Source organism: Hetaerina americana, unplaced genomic scaffold (assembly GCF_022747635.1).
Source record: "Hetaerina americana unplaced genomic scaffold, ioHetAmer1.1.p SCAF_1, whole genome shotgun sequence".
Lineage (NCBI taxonomy): Eukaryota > Metazoa > Arthropoda > Insecta > Odonata > Calopterygidae > Hetaerina > Hetaerina americana.
The window spans coordinates 98,435,103-98,452,103 of record NW_027286069.1 but is presented as its reverse complement, the minus strand read 5'-3'; the positions used below and the strand labels follow the sequence as shown (position 1 = coordinate 98,452,103).

General features: G+C 37.5%; 1 long non-coding RNA gene across 1 annotated transcript; it reads right to left on the bottom strand.

Moving 5' to 3' along the window:
* Window positions 1–45: 45 nt before the first annotated feature.
* LOC139695198 (uncharacterized) lies at window positions 46–7,205 on the bottom strand. Its single transcript, XR_011702284.1, has 2 exons — window positions 7,020–7,205; window positions 46–876 (listed from the first exon to the last, which is right to left on the bottom strand). It is a non-coding gene; the product is annotated as an uncharacterized lncRNA (long non-coding RNA).
* Between the last annotated feature and the right edge of the window lie 9,796 nt (window positions 7,206–17,001).

Here is a 17,001-nt window from a genome sequence, read left to right as displayed (position 1 = left end):
TGATAAGCATTTTATAGTATTTTTTAAATGTATAAAAGGTATATGTAACCATTTGTAAATATGTTTATTATCTTCTATTTCATTTGTAAAACAAGAGTTTCGTGGTTTATATTTATTATGAATAAATATTTTGTTACATATCAGAGCTAATCATTTGGTGAGATTTGACAGGCAACTCAGCTAATTAAAAAATAACAATTTGGCACCCTTGACAGATTTTGTGCTTTTTGGTACTCAACCTCTTAACTTATAGCATCAACACTGGTGGAACAGTTGTTGGTGGCCGTTGACATCTTCTTTTTGGTGGGGAAACAATAACATATGCTATATAACCAGCTGCATAAATTAAAATTAGGAATAAGAGTCCATGAAAACGTAATGAACATTTTTGAAAAGGGAATATTTGGCTTTTGGTGTCCTCATCATCATAATAGTAGCCATCGAGGTTGACAGCTTCATCATCATAATAGACAGAGTCAATATTTGCATTTTCACTATTACTTGTCCAAATAGTTTCCATGTTGCCTGCACAAGGACTAGGGTAATCTTTTTCTGGTTGAGGAAAGTTCAAGTCTCTGAGTGAATCAGATGCTGAATGCTCACTATTTTCAATGCTATCATCAAGAGAGGGATCATTCCTCAGACGCCTTAGTTCATGTTGGGCGTTGAGTTCCAGTGTAACAGTGGAACTTGTAAGTCCAGGGTCACTTCGGCTGCGCCGCAATTTGTGTTTTAGATGTAGGTCATTTGTGTCGACATGTACTTGGGCAGTTGTAGACAGACAGCTGTGCGTACTTTCCCAGTGCTCCGCAGGCCATTGTTGGGATGAGGACTGATCGCAGCTGTAGAGGTGCAGGGTCATCTGTGGGAGACATCCTAAAAAGTAACATTGCTTTGGATCAGTGATACATTAATTCCTATTTCTATGCTTGTAAAAGCCTTATGTGGTCACTTTTTGATTATTTCTTAGACTTTTAAAATGGACTTATAAAATGGTTGGGGTGAAATCCTAAACACAACCCATCCTCGGCTAATGTAGTCCTTGTAAAACATAAGCCTGTTAAATAATGACAACATCCCTGATGAATCTAATTTTAAAAGGGTAATTTATAATGTGGGACCTTGATTCTTTTTAAATTCATGATCCATGAGAAAATTGAAGTACTTAATTGCACAAGAAGAGGTTTTAGATATCAATAAAAATGGACATTCTTAACCTCAGACAAAATAACATTTCAAACAAGCACTTCACTTGATATGCGTATTTAGTGACTAATTTATACCATATTTGAAATAGCAAAGTCCACTAGAGCAGCTAACTTTACATACACATGAATTGGTTTGCATACATATGTTCACATTTGTCCTCAAGCAGCTGTGAGTTAAGTTGGTAATACTATCGATTATGGGCTGGTACACCAATATTAAGATCCTATTATATACTTAAAATATTATTAGATTTGAAACATTTTTTGTGGAAATTTAAGATTTTCATTCCGCTCTTTAAGAAATTTTAATTTGTAGGTATTACGTTTCATTTGAGCAAAGACATCATAACAGTCAGTGTCAAAGAAATGTGCTGTGTGGTTGAGAGTCCACCTCTTAATTAATGTTGCTAAGTTTTGTTCTCTATATGATGTATAATCTTTCTATGTAGGGGATGTTTTGCTCAAATATTCAAGGTATTCAATGGTAAGATGAGCAAACACTAAATGCATAGTCAGTATCTCAATTTCAGATGTGTACTAATATCTATTTTCATATTTTATGCATTTTATAATTATGAACATATAATAACAAAGGTACTTTTGACAATGTTTGGAGCCATCTGAAGGGCCTAGTAGTTAGCATATCATTTGTTTCAAAATTTTGAAATTTTACTGAAAGCTATGAAAACTTCAATTTTCTCCAACAATGATTATGTTGCTATTTATGCATCTTTCTTGAAATGCATGGTATCCCACAAGGGAATACTTGTACAAGGTTGTTAATCAGTGGCTATCAGTGAGATGTGCAGGGGGTAAATGTGAATGAACTAACTTGATCCCACACTAACCTATAAAATCTAGTTATTCCATAAATTGAGTAGAAAATAAAAAATTAACTCTGGAATCACACTAGAACTGCATACCATTCAATTCCTTCTAATTATCTGTGGTTATAGTTTGCTGTTTTACAGGTAATGTGATTAAAACTAAATGAATCATCTAGGTCAGTTCTAAGTGGTTTCATGATTGTTTTTTCAATAGCTATAGCTCTAATCTTTAATACTGTAAAAATTGACGCCATGACTGTTTTATATTCTTTGCAATTAAGGAAATTTTCGTTCTCTTTAGGAATTTTTTTCACTGACTTGTAGGCTTATGTTGACTGAAAAATTTTAAAAGGGACAAAAATGAATATTTAACCTGGTTGTGATCTCATCTCGTAGTTTCTTTCTCGCATTATTGGAATATCATCATGGTATCATCAGCTGGTATATCATAATGGAAAGTTTTGCAACTTTGGATCTTTGCAATTTTATATTCAAGGTGAGATCCTGAACGCATCATAGAAGTTTGTTGGTGTTATTTAGAAATGCTCTGGTAGTACATGAATGCATTTATTGTATACAAGTTTTGCCTAAATGGATCACGTAAATGTAACATGTTCATCATAGCATTTCTGAGCCATTTTAATAATAATATTGAAAATAATGGCATGAATTTTTTTGTATTCTTTAAAGTTAAGGACATTTTTGTTCTGTTTAGGAATTTGTTTTCCCTGGCTGAAGGCTGATGTTGACCTTAAAAGCAATGAAAACTAATATTTAACCTGGTTGTGATCTCATCTCATAATTTCTCTGTCAATAAGCATATTGGAATATCACGATTGAATCATCAGCTGGTATATTTTTTTGGAAAGTTTTGTTACGAATCAGAAGTCTGTGTTTTAAAATTCAATCAATCATTCCTCTATAGTAGTATGGATATGTGCAAAGTGAAATATTTTATCCCTATCTTTGTGTTCTACATAGATAATTAGATGATTCCTCCAACTAATTTTGGGAAATCACACTTGATTTGGGAGAATCTAGAAAAGTAATGACTCATTGATGATACCTTTGAACACTCATACACAACCATACAAACTGCTATTCCAAAGTAGTAGTAGTTTTTAGGGGAGGTGACTGACAGCCGAGGCCATTTGAGATGGACAGGTAAGGTTGAAGGGTGGAGAGAAACCTATTGTATAGTAGTAGTTTTTAGGGGAGGCGACCGACAGCTAAGGTCATTTGCGCCATAGGGGATGGACAGGAAAGGATGAAGGGTGAAGAGAAACCCGGCGTCGGCATTAGCCTACTCTTTACGAAAGGCGCCAAGGGGTCCGCAGCTTAACGTCCCATCCGACGGACGCCGTACTCACTCAAAGTGCCCTCCACAAAGCACCTCAAGTAGGGATCGAGATACCTCTGAAAAAATATTCAACACCGCCGGGATTTGAACCCGCGCCCTCAGGGTGGGAAGCCAGTTCGTTAGCCCCCGCACCATCTCGATCCCCCACCTATTGTATATATATATATATATTTATATATATATATATATTTATATATATATATATTTATATATATATATTTATATATATATATATATAGGGTCGGCATTAGCCTACTCTTAATGAAAGGTGCCGAGTGGTCTGCAGCTTAATGTCCCATCCAACAGATAGCGTACTTACTCAAAAGTGCCCTCCACCAAGCACCTCAAGTAGGGTTCGGGATACCACTGAAAAATATCTGCCACCACCAGGATTCAAACCCGGGCCCTCTGGGTGAGAAGCCAGCATGTTAGCCACCACACCATTCCAATCCTGCTATTCCAAAGCGGCTCTATTATGTTCAAGTATTATTTTTTAGGGAAAACTTGAAGGTCTCCATCCTCAGTCTCTTCATTAAATAAAAACTGATGGAGCAAGGAATGGTAAATTCCAAAATTCACAATTACTAAACCCAAAACCATAGTTTTGCTGCCTCACAGCATCATCAGGTGATGTGTGGCAGTGCAGATGAAGCTTTATGGCAGTAAAAACATGACTTGTGTTGGTAAATTGTGGAATTGCATTTTTTTACTATTCCTTGCAATGTTGATTAATTCCTCATAGACAGTGAGCCTGAGATGATGTCCTTCAAACTGGTTGAGGACTTTTAAATGCAAAAAAACAGAGTACATATACCTTAGAGAGCCTTAGTAACATTAACCTTTTTTTGGTATTAAACATTTCAGTGGCAATATCTCGCGCACCAATAATACGATACTTTTTGGTGATGACCATCATAGTGTTCACGAAATGACCTGATGTTTTTCATTCTCTAGCAAGGGAAAGAAAGTATTTTCAATTGAACTTCTAAAACATTATGATAATTAATTAATTTTAAAGCAAACGGAATAACAATTTTTTTACCTCATGGTGGAGGAAGGGTTTGTAACGAAAGTCCCAGCATGACCGAAAGATGGTTTATGTGGATCTTTCATTCAGGTAAGGACTCATTAAAGTATCTTTATTATTAGTATGGCCAAAGTTTTTCTTTCAAATTAATATGGGTTATTCTCTTGTGTTCACAAAGCACATGCTTTGTAGGTTTTAGTCCCTGTTCATTCAATTTTGAAGATATATCATTGTATTGTTTCAACTCTAACTGCTGCATAAACATTTTGAGGCAAAAATTTCAACAACTCATCTTCCAAACAATTTGAATAGATTCTTGGCCTTAACATGTATGTTCCCATTCAGATGAATTACCTACATTCTGCATCCTTTTGCATATTTGTTTAACCCATTTTTGTATTTCAGGTTAGCTACATGCATTGACACAGTTCCAGCAGGTAGCCTTGCAGAAATATTTCATTCTCTGACTAATCACAGGTCTACCAATCAGGTTCCAAAAGCTTAGTCAGTTGGATCATGTTAATGAAGCACAATACGAGGAAGCGAGGCCATATTGATGGTGTTTATTGTAGGCTCAGGAAGTCTCTATCATGAAAGAGTTGGCATTAAAATGTTAAATTCATTGCCATCTGTGGTAAGGACAGCCTCCACGGAGAAAATCAGTGGGGTTCTGCACTCATAGCTTACAGGTAAAAGCCTCAACTCTATAGCAGAATTTTGGTGCAAAATATAGATAAAATTATTTGTAATACTGCTAAGTTTCTCTGATCCATGCTAATGTACACAGACTACCTCAGGACTGGTTTATTTTTACTTGTATCTTTAATGTTTCTGTCCTGTTCTAATTTGAAATCTGTCAGTTCAATACATTGGTTTGATGATTAAAGGTAGTGTTATTGTTATTCGTGTATAAACTTTGAGCATAGAATTGAAATTGTATTTTATGCTATGCTTGACTACCATAGCCATCTGATTTAATTCTATCATAAACAAAAAGGCAATATTTCCCTTAAAAATCAGAAATTTAAATTGAGTTAATGCACCATATTTTTTAAACTATTCACCTGCTGGGATATAAGGTACCTTGGAACATTTTCTGATGGTCCAGGGAAATGAGCATTTTAATTCTGAATTACACCTGAACCATTCATTGGGCAAAACACCAGAAATGATATATGAACGATTGAATGACTCACTGCTTAATTAATGTTCGTTTTTGCATCACTACTATGGAGGAGTATGGAATCGACCCCTTTTCAATATATACATGTTTTCTTCATTAACAAGTTTTTTGCATACTTGCTCAAACATTCGCCTTTGTTCTGGTTCGACGGAAAAGCTGGTATTTTTTATTACAGGTGTCTTTGAATTGGTGCCAATGCGATTGGATGAACTAGACCGCCACCTAGAGCACTAAAGCTGTGGAATGCATGTTATATGTGTGGTCAAGGGGTGATGGGCCTTCAACAATAACCATTCCCACTCCCTAGCTTAGCATGTTAGCCCTCCCATTTTACGCGAGCATCATTGCTTGCCTGGTGCGCCCAGCCCCGGCTTGAATGGATCAGCAGTTACGTCTAACGAACTAATCTTATCCCCCGAGAAATTCCAATTTTGAATGCGTTAGCCTCATAAGGTTTCCTGAAATTAATATCTGGGAAAAATTTATATTTTCGCTCTTGCAATAAGCCTGCGATTCTATTTTAAACGGAACTAGTTTGCGTCTGTGATGCACTCAATCATTTGCAGGGATCATATGAGAGAACAAGCGGTAGGGGATCGTAGCTCACTTCACGCAATGCTTCCCTTCTTAATAGAAACATTAAATCTCAATCCTTTTTTATATCTGCGTTCTCCGTGATTGAAATACGCTATTCAGCGCGTTGTTGAATGGAAATTTCGCATTAATAACCAATGAAAAACTTTGGTCAGTTGCAAGGTCCTGTTCTGTGCGCAAATTTAACTTGGGACTGATGAAATTTGGAAATAAAACGCATTGTGTGAGTGGAGAATTGATCCCGCAAAATGTGGTGATGCAACAAGTTGGGAGAATAGGTCAATGTCTGGTCAAAAAATCATCGCTCTGTTAACGGACGCCCTTATGAACTTGTTTCTATGATTGTTGTCCAAATTCGGCTCGCAGGAGACCAGGATCATCCGTTCGTTCTGTCTCACTTTTAGGCGATACGGAAGGAATTACATTTAAGATTGTTTGAGCCGATTAAAGCTTGATGAAATGAAGAATGGTTTACAAACGTCGAGAGGAGATCATACTAATGGTGGAGTTATTCTAAACCTAATTTAAGGCTCGGATACGAATTTTGTTCCAATATGGATGACATCAACTGTAAGATTTGGAGCTCAACGGTCGTCCTATATTAATGTAAATAACTCCGTCATTTGAGTTCTTTTTATTCAACATGGGTGGTATGAAAACGTCTGACTGTTGTTCCAAAGTACAATACCAGGTTGTGGCATGAAGTCGATGTGTGCTTCAATCCTTACACAATGGGTGCCCAAGTAATCACATTCGCCAATCCGCCCGACACAATCGAGTCCCAAGCCGGAATCCACCACATAGGTACGAGTATGCTCACTGTTTTGGCCTTCGTCCTCTTCCCCACAGTATGCCAAAGTTCTCTCTGGAGGCACCGCAGGAGGGGTCTCTCGCAGGATATTGGGTGCCGACGCTCGGGTCTTCTCTGATGAGAGAGAGAGAGAGAGCAGCGCAAACCACTAGCTTTGGATGCACTTTGTTGGAGGTATCGTAGGGATGTTGGGCTCAGAAAGACCCCACCATCCCTCCCAGCTTACCCTCGCTCTCCCCCTTCGCCTCTTCCTTTTTTTTCTTGGCTTCTATCGCAGGGCTTCGATTAGCGCAGATCCCATTACGTGTCGCGATGGTGAACGGAGAGGAAGGGAAGAAGCACCCTTGCACTGGGGAAAACTACTTGCTTGCATCTGAGAAAGGGGTGAAAGCAAGTAGAGTAATACATTGCAACATTTTCTTTTTCTCGCTCACTATTTTCAGATATTCCAAAGATTTTCGGCGAGAAATATCCTCTTTGGCCTAGAGTGTCTTCGTAATCTTTTTTTTTAGGGTCGCCAGGATTAATTTCATTATTTGCTTAGCAATTATATTTTTAGGCTTGACTTTATAAATTATTTCAGTGCGTACAACCCATTTTTATCTATTAATAATCTCGTAACTGAATGTTTTGGTTATTCGCAATCCGAGCGTTCTTGGCCTTACTCTTGACAATCACAGCACTTTTTACAGACTCGACATAGTACACTAAATACTACATGAATGCTTCGCGTTGAAAGTCTCCTTAATTATTATGTAATAAAATGGGGTATGTCCATCCAGATGATCGCAAATATAACTCAAAACTAGTGATTGAACTCTGTCAAAATGTCCGATAATTCATATATAGATAGGTATTAGATTAATTTGATTTGTCTTGTTAACCTTATGTAGTGCAGGATGTGGAGTTTCATCCTCTAACTATTGAGTAAAATCATATCTGAATTAATTAGTGCTGAGTGTATGTGTTGACATTATCTTGATCGAAGGGTCATGGCCTTTCACATCGCTTCATTTAGTAAAAAAAAAGAGCTTTATTCAGAAGGAAATGAATGCTAGATTAGCCTTGGATTTATGAATCCTATATTCACGCTTATTTTCGTTATACTCTTAATTACGGACAGTGGAATCTGAGAGATAACAGGAAAAAGTCAAATAGCGCATAACTTCATTTTCATAAAATTATTTCCTGCATTTTGGAAGGGTGATAACAGTTAACCTGAAATTATTTTTGTTTGACGAGGCAGCGGAACCGTATTATTCAGTCTGTGAGTGTTCTTTGAATTTTATTCGTACTTCGAATCACAGATATGAAAATACTACAAAATTATTAAAAGTGGAACTATTTTTAAAGGAATGTCTGACTGGTTGGCTTCAAGTCAGGGGTCATAATCCGTTTCATCGGTGTCATAAGCAATCAGTACACATACTTAAGGCATTGACCTTAAATTATTCTATTACATTTTGGATTGATTTTTGTGCCTTATAATTAAACCAAAGAGTCTTGTTTGAGAGAGTGTGAAGTAACTCAGTTTTATTAACATCTGAAAGAAAAAATGAAAAAAATATTTTCTCACCGATATAATACGACCTAGTTTCTACTCCGCGTGTTAATTTCAAGGACCGTGAAAATAAATCTAGACGTGCAGCAATTCCCAAGGTTCCCCTCTCAGAGCAGAGGAAGAAGCAACATTCTTCCCTTTCTCGTAGTCGGGTTTAGTCAAATCCCTCATTCCCTATGCTTCGTTGAAGCCCCATTCCTCATGTTTGTTCGACTTCAATCTCCACACCATGCACATGAAGCCTACCGCCTCCCTAGCAGTTTACTTTTGCGCGATCAATAGCTTTTATACTCACTTGGTAACAATTTCCATCTGATCGAGCCTGGATGAATCAACGGAGTAGACACTCGCCCTCTCCATGTGCCTACGGGAGGGAAGGAACGAAAGTTGTGGACAGTTCGGTAGCGGCAGTTAAGCATAAACAAAGAATTCATCTCGTTCACATTTTCGTATCGATAAATTTCGTCAAAAGTATTTTGTCTGTTAATTTTTCGTTTCATGCGATTTTACTGTCAGTACTGACTACAAATTCAAAAGGGATCAAAACTAGATATAACAACTGGAGTAGTGGAATGACCCATAAATACGTGTATGTCGCGTCCTGCCTCATACACAGGGTAAATCCAATCCCATCCAATTGTATCCGTATATTTGCTGAAAAAAGGAGTCTGAAATAAAATGTGCTTTTACTTTTTAATCGTTAAGCATATCGTTCAAATAGCATCATTAATTAAATGATAGGAGGAAAGCTTGCAGAAATACATTTTCGCTGCACTGTTGACGTAAAAAATTGCTTATATAATAAATATTCTACACTACCTCTTGGAACTGACATCGAAAATTAATATATTAATTGAATGTGTTCATTCCAATAATCACGCGTAATTGACTTTATTTTTTCGTTTACAGCATCCGAAACAGGTTGACAGCTTTACGACACTATTCATCATTCTTATCCTGAGTCGATCCAAACTACTTACGTGAAAGGCATTAGAGAGTGAGAGAAATTGTTATTGTGAATTGTTCTTTCTTTAGCATTTGTATAATCGTATTTAAAAAAACATCAATCGATTGTTAATTCCTTGCCAACTGAAGTTGATTTCGTCCCAGATGTTTTTTCCGCTAAATTCGCTTAGTTTTTAAAATAATAATCGAGCCCATGAAGTTCATCTGTTGATGCAATCCATTTTTCTTGATAAAATGATTTGTAATGATTGTTAGTTGTTTTTTATATATTAGATCAAACGAATTTTTGCTTCTCAAATAAAATGTTTCACATTTCATAAATTGTAATAGCATTGCTGGCCAATGAATAGTGGCGAATGTAGTTATGTAGTTTTTCATCCCTTGGATTAGACGAGGTATGAAAATCCATCGCTCGTCAATGCACCTTAGCGATGAGTAGTTTTCATTGATTTTTTTGTTGGCTTCGAAGAAATAGTATAAATATTTAGGACCTAAGAAATCATGGCCATTCATTGCACTGCGGTTTAGGGGAGGAGAGTAGTTCAAATAAAATAGGTTACGACTTTTCCTCAATTTTTCTTCACCGTATCGTCTCGAGATCGTTTGAAGAAGAAAACCCTCTAGGGAAGGACAAGCGTGATCTCCGATTAATCTTCATTGTCTTCTGAAGCTCACAGACCGTTTTTAATCCGTTTACTTGAACTGAGAAGGCTTCCTCTTGGCACGAGCGATAGAAAGTTACGGCTGTTTAGGGTAGCCTAGAGGATTCCTTCATAGCTGCTCTAAAGAACCATATTTTTTTCAACTTCTGCAAGAGGCACATGGCAAGAAGTTTGAAAAAATTCACATGTCTGAACTGGATTCAGGGGATCACTGTGCGTAGTCATTTAAAAGTGCCTCTTGGGTTGCAAAAAGCCTCCTGAACCGTTTTATATGTTGAGTATTAAAAGTCGGATCAAAATAAGCGTTGTTTAAGCTATCCGATCATGAAAAGCTTTGATAATTTTTTGTTTGCGAGTCAGGAAAAGATCTCGTTGGCATTAAAAAGAGAAAAAGAAATTTCTTATAGTTTCCTATGATCTGTTGCAAATTTTGGAATCTGCGTAGAATATAAACTCTTACCTTGCAACTACAAACCAATAGCTCTCAAAACCAAATAGGGTAAATTTTTTACAGCATCACAGCTCTTTCTCAGATTTTCTAGATTCCCAAAATTGTTTCCTTTTTCTGGTCGTTTCACGATTTCTATGCCATAGTTTTGAAAGGAACAGATGTCATTCCAAAAATAAAAATCTCACCTAGCTTTTATTTTATCAACACAGAGAAATGTTGGTGAAATCCACTACACCGTACGTGTTTTTATTAACGTACTGGTAGTATTATCACTGCTTACGTGATTGTCATTTCCTCTGTTGAATAAAGTTTCTCATGTACCTTCTCATCTCCGTAATCGTGAAAAATCATATATCATAACTCTAGGCAAAGCTATATGATCAATTATGTCTGTTACTTGAAAGAGGATACATTAGCTTATAATCACTGCAACTTTTGGTTCACGGAATTTTCTATTTATTTTGTACTTTACTCACATGTAAATACTTACATTCTCTATGAATTTGATAACATTGGTCAAGTCAAAGGCATGAACAAGTTGATTTAGAAAGCTGTTGATAAAAATTTATTTTGGCGAAAAGATTCTGAAATCAGACCTCCCATATTTAAGTGATATATGCCAACATTTTATTGCATAATTTGTCTTTCTGTTATGCCTTAGGTGCATGCCTTGACTCACTCTCGCTTTGGCTGGAAATTTCCTAGGATGAGATCAGAGTCGGTCCAGTTATCTGCCCTCCCTCGCACTCGTGAACTTGAAGAAGGGCGAATACAGAGGAGATAACAAATGTGCGGTCTCCCAAAGCCACTATTCAACAAACTCTTTGAAGAGGCAAGTGGAGAATCACGAGGAATTGGTATGAGAGAACTACGGTGAATGGGACAGAAAGTAACATGTTCAGTTTCTTCAAAGAAATCGCGAATATAGCAGATAATCCAGAAGTCTCACAGCTATCACTAAACAGAATCAGTCGAGTTGGAATTTCATAAATACAACACACCGTGACCATCATGGAAATCGAAATGTTAGAATGTGGAAGAGAGAAGCTGTAGAAAGGAGAGAGAGATTAGATCCAGTAGAATCTTTCACTCTCCATGCATTTTTCATATTTAGGATGGAAGTAGCTCGACGGACATCAGGAAATATGGACCAGAGACCTGGACCAATGTACTACAAATAAGAACCTCCAAACCTGTAGCTGGAAGTGAATGTTGAACCGAAATGAAGAAGCAAACTAAGGAGGAAAAGAAAATATAGAGATATGTGGGAAAAAGAAGTACCAGATGATGGCAGAAAGTAACACATTGAGACTTTGCGTTCTACATAATAATTTACTGTCGACTAGTTTCACTACACTAGAGAGAGTAATCACTGAATAAATAAACTTGTCACAAGGTAGAACCTCAAACCATCGAATTCATGGCGAGTCATGTTTTTTGTTTGCTTAAGACTGGGAAGGGGAAGAGGGGAGGAAGAAAGGTAATTAAAGGGCTTTCCAGAGTTTTGCTAGGGAGTAGTTTGGGAATGTCCAGAAGGGGGAGTGGAAGAGAAATGACAGGTCATTAGTAATGGGTTCCTCTTTCCGTACACAGATCAATATGGCCAATTGTTTTCGAATGTCCATCCTGGTGTCTTCTTCTCTTTTTGTACAAGCACAAATCTCTGTCGTACGTTTTTAATGGAAATGATTAAGTCAAGGAAATGTAATGTACCATTTTCTTGAACCTTTACGGTGAATTATACGAGGGGAGGGGGAACACACACGACGATGAGCGTTCGGGGAGACCGTCTGTCATTACAGACCAACTGGTGAGCTCAGTTGACGAATTCGTGAGGAACGATCGGCGCGTCACAATTGATGACATCTGTGAGCATTTTCCCAATGTTTCTCGAACAATTGTTCATGAAATTGTTAAACACCATCTGCATTATGCAAAAATTTGTGCAAGATGGGTCCCTCGCGTATCTCAATGAGCTGGCGGCGAAGGACTATGCAGCAGGAATACAGAAACTTGTCACACGTTATGACAAATGCCTTAATTTGCTTGGAGATTATGTTGAGAAGTAGTTTAAAGTATCCTCTTTCAAATAAAATTTTTTATGTTTGTTAATATTTACTTTTGTGTCTTTATTTCACGAACGGGTACTACTTTCCGGATGATCCTCGTATGTCATTGTTTAGGGAGTTAATGTGGCTTAAAAAATCCTTGGTTATTCTTTTGTTCCCAACCATAGGCACAGCACGTGTATATCGTCCACACAGCGAAAACAATCGCATACATTTTTCCGGAAAGAGAATCCACAGATAAGTAATTTCCTTTCTAAGCTATTCAAAAATTTTTCGGATAAAAATGGTAATAGTAATGGTCCCATGGCCAAACCGTCGGTTTTGATAAAAATTACCATTGAATTTTAAGTAATTTGGTTAATGTACACATTCGTTAGCGTATTTGGTTCTTCAATGGCGTTGGGTGGTCTTTTGGCCCCGCGTAATCACTCACTTGACAAAGGCACTGCTATCTCTTTGCGGACATTAGTGAAAAGATTCACAAAGTTGAAAGATACTAAAAAAGCTTTTTTTGGTGGTTTCATTTTAGTTAGGATCTTTTACTTCCATTTGGTTTTTGATTCTGTAGGTGGCAAGAACCTGGGAGATGCGGGATTCATTACTATTACCTTTCCACTTTTCCACGGTCGTGAGGATAGCTTTTATGTCGAAAGCCACGATTTTACAAAGCTTTCTGAATTCATACCGTGGAAACTTCGTTAAACACTTGGATGCAATATTCTATTATAAAATCCAGACACGTTTAATGTGAACACAATGGTTAATATTGACTACCGAATTCCCTTTGTCTGCATTTATGGCTTCATTGTCGGTTTTTTTGTGACTTTGATGTTGGACCACTCTCTGGTTTGATTGATGGTTTTAGGGTTTTTTTACCTCCTCCTTCCGCTTCCCAACCAATGTCTCTAGGCAATGTATACTAAGAGTGTCCTGTATTGTTCCACTAGTCCAGAGGATGATAGCGTGTTGGGAACTAGTCGTCAGTAAATATAATCTGTGAAACGCAAAGTCTTAATGTGTTTCTTGCCTTCATCTTAATAGAATTTCACTAAGCATCGGCCTCAACTATCACCCAAAGGAACCAGATAGTTCGAGTATACTTTGAGAAGATGCACCTGCCAGGAGCGTGGTAGTCGGGAAGTTCGAATGAGGAAGATCCAAAGGACTAATAAACACGCCGGCCAATTAAAGAAAGGTGTTAGATAATATGCCTATCAGGAGGTAAGGAAGTTTAAATTGTGAAGAGAAAAATTGAGGACTTCAATCAAGCAATATTCGGAACGAAATACTAATGATCATTCCAAGGGTATCACTTGAAGGACCGAAATATTCCTTCTCTTTCGAAAAATAGTAAGTTGTAATGAAGGATCTCAGGCTTTCCCGGCGAATAGTATTCAGGAATTTTTCTCGGGTTTCCAACCGGGTCAGGTTTCGGAGTACCGACGTTTCGATGGCTGACTCTGCCATCGTCTTCAGGGTTGAAGTCACTTCAACCCTGAAGACGATGGCAGAGTCAGCCATCGAAACGTCGGTACTCCGAAACCTGACCCGGTTGGAAACCCGAGAAAAATTCCTGAATAGTAAGTTGTAATCATTCGAGTAGGATTTTATCAATAATTATATAAATGATGAATTGAATGTTTTGGCTGTTTACACAGTCTCGCCTTGACCAGTTTTCGCCGATCATCGATTTGCTGTGAAAGGTCCCGTTTATTTACACAACGTGCTCTTCCGAGGCTTCGCCTTTTGAAAAGGACCCTTTTAAACCGTCTTCGAGGGCATGAAACTGGGACAGTCCTTTCTCTGATTATACGATGGTTACTAGCGTGAAGATAGCAATAGGTTTTTTTGTCGATGTGAACATTTGCAATTCAAAATTAATAATATTCGATTTTATTGCATAGCTTTTAAAAAACTATTCACTCCAAAGTGACGATGTGTGTGTCATTTGTGTGTTTTGTCTAACAGTGTTTCGTCGCCCGACATTTTATGTCTACATGTGATAATTAATAATATTGATGAACGACAGTTGTTGGCATTGAGTTTCGGGAATGGAAGCTGAGATAAGTAGGCATGCTTGTTACCAATGGCAACTCACTGTACCATTCGATCCGCGTGAGGACATTAAATCTCATCGATTATCTTATGTCATCTGTAGAGGATCCCTAAATTTATCCTCGGATAGCTCATTAGTTCACCCGAGGCGACCTTCACAAATTCCCCGAGCAAACCATTCCTCTCTCCCTCTCTAACCCCTCACCTGTCCCTTCTCCATTCTCACCCTCTATTGTTATTGCGCGCCGATTGATGCTCACCGGTAACCACAATCCCCCTTCCCCAAGGCGAAGCCTTGTAAGAATCGAAACGAGGGTATGGGGTTGCGCAAGGGTAAAGGAATGGTGAACGGGAAAGATTCAGTGCCACCATCGTCAGCGGAAATATTATAAAAAATATTTTACGCATGCGTGACCCCCTTGAGCTAGTTATTTGTCAGCGTATTCCACGTTACGTAATTGTTACGAGGTGTGAGATGGATCATTCGTTTATGTTGTAATAAGCTTTCTGATTTTTACGGCCAAAGAGCTCTTCCAAGAAGACGAGTTCGGCGTAAGAGTCTTGATAATATTCTCTTGTGCTCGAAACTAAGATTGAATCCGATAAACGATATTTTAGCTGGAATTGTCATCCCCAGCAGATTAAGCAATAATATTATTTTCCCACCTGTGCCATTAACGAGAAAACGGATTTTCACGAGCCAGATACCTCGTGGCACGCTAAATTAACCAATGTAACCAACAACCATTATTTCAAACATTGATTTGATATTGCTCTCACTCGGTTCTCCCTATAGTAGCCTCTATTTTACATTTCTTCGAGGTCGCGTCTTCTGCTATTAAAAAGTGAAAGTAAGGCCTTTTTTATGAAGGGAATTTTAATGGGCTTCGGAAGAAGTTTTAACTCAAACTGCAAATATTCAGGTTGGAAACACAGAATTCACCCAGAGCACAATACGAGAAAGTTTTTGAATATTATAAGAAATTAGAATAAGGCTTCAGAAGGGAAACTCATAGAATGTCGAGCAAAAGCAATGAAAATTGTGGGGAGAGTGTTGTATACCTTTAAAAGCCAAACGTTAAGGAATTATTATGAGGATAATCAAAAATCATCTTTTTCTTATATCACGGAATTACAAGGGTTACGTCGAACTGAACACTATAAAAAGGTATTAAATGACGAAATCGTTAAAGACAGCGTAAAAAAGGCCAATATCCTAAACAATTTTATTGGGAATGTTCACTACAAAAATGTTTATGCACAAAACTGAATTGTCCACACACCTTTAGATCTTATGAGTGACATAAGTGTATAATTGTCCCAGGAAGGATTAGACAATTAGTCCTTCAATATATGTAAAAGCAAACAAAACTCTACGCCCAAAAGATATTCCCAATAAAAAATAACCCAGGAACATGGTGAAGAAAATCTTATATATAAACAGTTTTTTTCAAGTCGATAGAAGAAGATTGAGGACCTCGGAACTGGAAAGTAACTCACATAACCTCCTCTACAAAAGCAGTGAAAGGGAGGATCTCAGTAATTACAGGCAATATTCTTTAGCATCGATATCCCGCAAAATCTTAGAACATATCACTTTTAGCGATACAATTATCTCCCTTGGCATATGAACATACTCTGCCTTAACCAGCCCGCTTATAGGAAAACCAGGTCATGCGAAACACAATTAGGCCCCTTCATTCATGATATCCTGAAATCGGTAAGGAATACTCGAGTGGATACTATATTTTTAGATTTCATTAAAGCTCTCTACCAGATCCCAAACGAAAATTTGGGAGTCACACCAAGATATTATGGCAAATATTAATGAGAAAGCGATTAACTGTATTAGGGGCTTCTTATGTGGCCGTAAACAAAAAGTAGTCGTTGTTGGAATGAGTTCATTAGAGACCGATGTAACTTCATGATTGCCACAGAATAGTTGTAAAGGGTCCCTTTTTTTCTTGATATACTATATCGGCTTAAGTTTTCACGTAAGAAGCAACCTTATATTACCCACAGACGATAGAGTGATTTACGGGGAAATCAGGACGGCGATAGATAGCGAGCTACAAGCTTTCTAGTAATTTAGATCAGATATCGTAGTGGTGTAAGGAATTAGTGTTAGAATTAAGTGTCATAAAATACACAGTATTTTAGGTTTTAGCTAAGGATAAAGAAAAAATAGACCAAAATAATAAAATTGATGGGAAACATATCAGAACAG